The sequence below is a fragment of the Apium graveolens genome, chromosome 9, assembly GCF_009905375.1.
Source record: "Apium graveolens cultivar Ventura chromosome 9, ASM990537v1, whole genome shotgun sequence".
Classification (NCBI taxonomy): domain Eukaryota; kingdom Viridiplantae; phylum Streptophyta; class Magnoliopsida; order Apiales; family Apiaceae; genus Apium; species Apium graveolens.
This window is the reverse complement of record NC_133655.1, coordinates 223479842-223485841: the sequence shown is the minus strand read 5'-3', so window position 1 is coordinate 223485841 and position 6000 is coordinate 223479842. Positions and strand designations below refer to the sequence as shown.

The following is a 6000-nucleotide window of genomic DNA, read 5'->3' as shown; positions in this document are numbered from 1 at the left end:
CTAATTTTAAAATATTTATCTAGACAAATTAATATCTAATTTCTAATAAATAAATTAAAAATAAAATTACGAATTTTACATTCTTCCCTCCTTAAAAGAATTTGGTCCCCAAATTCACATAACATAAATAAATTAAATAAGTCACTAAAGAAAAGAAATCATACCTTAATTGCGATAGTTGTCATTTCCTGTCAGCTGAAACACACGTCCTTTGCCCATCTTGTTATCTGCTTCCTTCCTTGGTGGCGGTGGCGGATTGTGCGGACAATTCGAAATCTTATGTCCTACTTCTCCGCAATGAAAACAAGCACCTGTATTCCAACGACAGACTTTGTCCGGATGATTCTTGCCGCACCTGGTACACGTCTCTCGATCACCTTGACCCCCGATTGTAACACCCCCAAATCCAAGGTCGTGAATTCGGGTCGTTACGATCACTTATTAATTAAATAATTCTCTTTTCACAATATTACTCGACCTTTTATTCAAACTCACATACACACAGGTTATATGCTTGGAAACATTATCAAATAAATCATTTCCACTTATCTACCTGACGGGGCTGGCGCACAAAAAGCCTACGGAACTCAAGAGCGTTCCTTACCCGCCTACGGACAGCAGTCCTGGTCTGATCCATGCTGGTAGTCTGTTGTGATATGATATATAAAAGCAAGGGTGAGCATTAAAGCTCAGCAAGGTATATATCCCCATAATTAAGTATGTAAGAATAAATAAAACCAATAATTATACTTTGTATCTCCAAAGCGTTCTGAAAGTTTATATGCTTATCAAATTTATAATATTCTCAAAATCAACTACAATAGTATATCCACTGAATACTTGTATTCATCTCTTTCTCAAAATCATTTTATACTCGTACTCATTTTATTTCAAAATCTCAAGATGTTACTCGAACCAAGACTCTCAAATGGGTGTGATATATATTCATCAACATCCCAATTTAAAACTCAGCCTTATTGGCAGATTTCTCAAATGGATTTGATATATAATCATCAACATCCTTATTTAAACTCAGCCTTATCGGCAGATTTCTCAAATGGATTTGATATATATTCATCAATATCCTTGTTTAAAACTCAGCCTTATCGGCTATCTGTTGTATATTTCACAACAGTTTTTCCAAAATGGAAGAAAGGGACTATACTGGAATAAACCACGTATCGGTGATCAGCCGAATACGAAATTTTCTCTACTAGTAGAAGGAATACAAACCTAGCCGCCTTTGGGCTCATCAAGACACTACACGGTGGTTGCCCATTGCCGTGCAAGTCCGAAAGTCAATGGTCACATAGACCATATAACCGTACAATACGCCACTCCGCGCTTGCATAATGCGCCACTCCGCGCCTGGTCACTGCCCGATACCACTCTGTGCCGGGCAGGCCACATTCCAGTCCCAAAATAGTTATATCTTTTGCTCAAAATCCTTTTTTGAAGGAATAGGTCGTTAAAAGTTGACCTGTAAATAAGATGTTTTATTCATCACTTTTAACTCAATTGATCTTTGGGAGTTGTCGGATTTTTGAATTTAAAATCATTTTCAAATCCCTATCTGTAGTAGGGTGACACGTATATTACTCACTTGTTCTTTATTGAACGAGGAAGCAAAACTCTTATGCTTCAAGACTAAGTTCCCTAAGATTTTGATACGTTTCAAATGATTAATCTCTTTCAAGAGTTTTGAATAATTTAGAAAGTACCTTTGGGAATTATGTATATTTTTAAATAAGTTTTTAGAAGTCCGAAGATATTAAAAATCTAAGGTCTCATAATTATATAAGAGGGATTTAATGAATTGATAAAATCTTAAGTACAAAGTATTTCTAATTAAGGTAATTGAATTAATAAAAACCTTAAATACAAAATATTTTGTGAATAAGGTCCAACGAATGGAGACACCTTAATCAAATAATCAAAACATGATTTGGTATCCTATAATTGCTCTTTGAATAGTTAAATCTTTATTAAATAACGTGAAATTATTTATAAACTATTCAGTATATTTTTAAATACTTTCTGGATATTTAATAATCCCTTAAATATCGCTTTATAAAATAATCAATCAAGTAAGGGTGTCCCTTAAATGAATAAACCAATATTTCTCGAAGTTTAAGTCAAAATCTCAATCGTTCGCTTGATATATATATTACCCGAACGTACTTTATTTATCGAAATAGAAATCTTTCGCGTCCGGCTCTCTCCGGAATTAAATCGTTATTAAAATATCTTCAACTCCCATTATCATATATTATATTTGAAATACGTTTCAACTTCTCATACTCGTGTAAAACGAAATTTATTTTCGTAAACAATCGCATAATTCGTATGCATTGATATCATAGACAAGCATATATATATTTGAACTGTAAATCATGGCATCAATATCACAACAATATATATATAGCATGGATAGTATGAGATAGGGTTTCGAAAACTTGCCTCGAGTAATCGAAGTGGTATGGTCTCTGGTGTTTGGTTGGCGATCTATAAACAAAAACCAACGGTCTAACTTAGTACGCGATTAACGTCTCGCTTTTATTAAGCAACTTTCGCAACTACTCAAGTATAACGAATCTCCGATCGTCACATTCTCAACACTTATATTCTCACTTTATAACATGGTCGGGTTTTGAAATCGATCGTTCGCTTTAGAAAGTCCATTTCGAGTTTTAAGCTCGAACGTGAGAAAATGTTCGTCAAAACTAGGTTTTTTATGCGTTTCTCGCTTGCGCTCGCTTTACCAAAATATTTTTATAAAATCGAAAAATTAATATTTTCCCAAGATTCTTTTTGGACAGTCTTCTCTACTGTCATATCCATTTTTCATAATTTTTCCAGAATCTCAAAATTATTTTAAGTCCTTCAAAATCACCATGCAAGTGGACTTAAGTGCAGTTGGCTAATCGCAGAAATGTTTTACACTAAAACGACCATAACTCCTAAACCGTAAATCTCCTCATGATGATCTATACATGTATAGAAACTATAAAACAATATATATCTATTCATGGCCAGTGGTTTTCAAATTTTAACCATTTTCATGGCCGAATGTCTTGCAGAAAACAGATCAAGTGCAAGAATGCCCAAACTCAATTTCTACTACTTGATCTTAACACAATCACTACCTATAACCATCATAAACACAAGTACTTCTCAAGATCCACCCACATGAACCTTATATGCTCTATCTAGTACCACATACATGGATTACAACTCAACATCTCAAGTCTTTAGCAAGAACATAATCAATACAAACTCAAACAAACACAATCCTTTGGATCTTAACACTACAACAAACATAACTCTTAAATCCAACCATAAAACCTTAAAGGGTTGAAAGTTATACCTTCTTGGATACTAGGAAGGTTAGTGCTAGGATTATTGAGGCTTGGTTTTCTTAGAAAACACTTAGAAGGGCTAGATCCTTAAGAAACAAAACCAAGAAACAAGTTAAAATTTCGGAGTTACCTTTCAGCACCTCATTCAAACATTTTTATAAAATTGAAAAATATTAATTTGAGGCTGAAATTTGGTACTAAGCTTACCCATGATATAGAGAAGCTATGGTAAAAATTTCATGATATTTGAATGAGTATATTTTGAGTTATGAATTTTTCTTTCTCCCTTGCTCAGAAAATCCGAACTGCTGGAATGAAAAATGGGAGAGCTTTAAGTGAGGGAAAAGTGGTTGTTTTCTTTTGTGGCTAAAGTGTGGGAGTGTATAATGAATATATGGGATGTATGCAGCAGATTTGACAATAATTTGGCAAAGGTATGGGTTGGTTTGATTGTGTGGTGAAGTGAGAAAAGGGAGAAGTATGGCTTGTGTACTTGTTTGTCTCCCATCACTATTCAACACTATTCCACTAACTATTCTAGTTAGCTTCTAATCATCTAGTTACACTCCTAACTACTAGTTAGGACTTGGTTATGCATGGCCAACTTGCATGGGATTTAATTTCTCATTCGTTTATTTATCGTAAATGCAATCGTCGTTCCATTCTGATAGTTTCCACGTATAACGACTTGTTTCGTAGCGATTTCTTTTATCGCTTATAATCCTATAACCAATTCCATTCCTTCTCTTGATCATATAAATACCTTGATATATTATTTATTTCACGTAGTATTCCCGGTTCTACGCCATTCTTTATGGATACAAAAACACGTAGTATAATTGTGAATCTTCGAATTCCGTCGGCTTTTACATTCACTTATTTTCCTCGATAAACAAGAATATGATCTCGGATTCTCAAAATTCCACTATTCATTTAATGATGATCCCCATACGTATTACTTAATTAGATCAAGTTACTATTCACAGAAGTTTTAAAATATTACAAAAATCAGGGTTCTTACAGTCTCCCCCCCTTAAAAGGATTCCGTCCCGGAATCAACTCACAAATAGATGGGGGTACCTTTCTCGCAGGTGGCTCTCTAATTCCCAAGTCGACTCCTCGACCTTGGGATGTCTCAATAAGAATCTGAATAGCTTGACACTCTTATCCCTGAGTACTTGCTCTTTTCAACCAATGATTTCAACTGGTTGCTCAATGTAGGACAGATCTAGTACTTACTCATGTTTCACTATATTCTTGGTATCCGCATTATACTTTCTCAACATTGGCACATGAAAAACACTATGAACCTGTTCAAGGTTTAGAGGTAAAGCCAATTCGTATGCCACGGTTCTATTTGTCACAAAATCTCAAAGGACCCATATATCGGGAACTCAACTTTCCTTTCTTTCCAAATCTCATCAGTCCTTCCCATGGTGACACTTTCAAAAATACCTGGTCACCCACTTCATACTCTCTGTCTTTTCGTGCTAAGTCGGCATATTTACGTTGTCGGTCTTGGGCTGCCGCTAAGCATCCTCTGATCAACTCAACTATGTCCCTCGTTCTTTACACCAAGTCGGGACCTAGTAACTTTCTTTCACCAACTTCATCCCAGTACAAGGGTGAATGGCACCTCCGACCATACAGCGCCTCATGTGGGGGCATTTCTATACTCGCATGATAACTATGATTGTAGGCAAACTCTATCAAAGATAGGTGTTCATCTCAATAACCTTAAAAATCAATTACAAAATTTCTCAACATGTACTCCAATGTCTGAATGATTCACTCACTTTGTCCATCGGTTTGGGGATGGTATGCAATACTCACATTCAGTTTGGTTCATAAGCATTCCTGAAAGCTCCTCAAAAAAATCTGGAGTTGAATCGGGGATCTCTGTCAGATACGATAGCTACAGAGACTCCATGTCTTATCACAATTTCCTTGATGTATAGCTCTGCTAATCTATCCACCATGTAGGTTTTCTTGATTGGAAGAAAGTATGCTGACTTGGTCAGTCGATATATAATTACTCATATTGCATCACGGTTAGCCTTAGCTCGGGGAAATCCTACCACAGAATCCATGGCTATTTGTTCCCACTTTCACATCGGAATTCCTAAGGGTTGTAGGAGTCCCCTCAGTCGCTGATGTTCCACCTTCACTCTTTAACAGGTCAAACACTTACTGACCCAATTGGCCACGTCTCTTTTCATGTTGGGTCATCAATAATATTCCTTTGGATCTCGGTACATCTTGGTACCTCCAGGATGAATTGAATATCTAGAATTATGTCCTTCGCGTAAAATTTCATCTTTTAATTCTCGAACATTCGGAATCCAAATCCGGTTCGCATACCTCATAATTCCCTTCTCATCTTTCTCATATTTGACTTCTTCTCAGTCAAAGATTCTCGCTCTTCATTCGTCTTCTCTTCCTGATAATGTCCCATCTTTTCTAACAATTCCAGTTCTAATTTGATCTCAATTAGTCCATCAGTCCCTTTACCAGTGACTTCACCTCTATCTCCATCTCCTCGAGTTCTCTCACTAGTTCCTCCGGCGTTGTCAACATCTTGAGTCTCTCTTTACTACTAAGGGCATCGGCCACCACATTGGCCTTCCCTGGGTGATATAAA

At 36.1% G+C, this 6000-nt stretch overlaps 1 long non-coding RNA gene across 1 annotated transcript; it reads right to left on the bottom strand.

Moving 5' to 3' along the window:
• Positions 1-341: 341 nt before the first annotated feature.
• On the bottom strand, positions 342-3794 carry LOC141687401 (uncharacterized). The gene is made up of 4 exons (XR_012561003.1): positions 3567-3794; positions 3368-3445; positions 2461-2505; positions 342-646 (listed from the first exon to the last, which is right to left on the bottom strand). It is a non-coding gene; the product is annotated as an uncharacterized LOC141687401 (long non-coding RNA).
• Positions 3795-6000: the final 2206 nt, after the last annotated feature.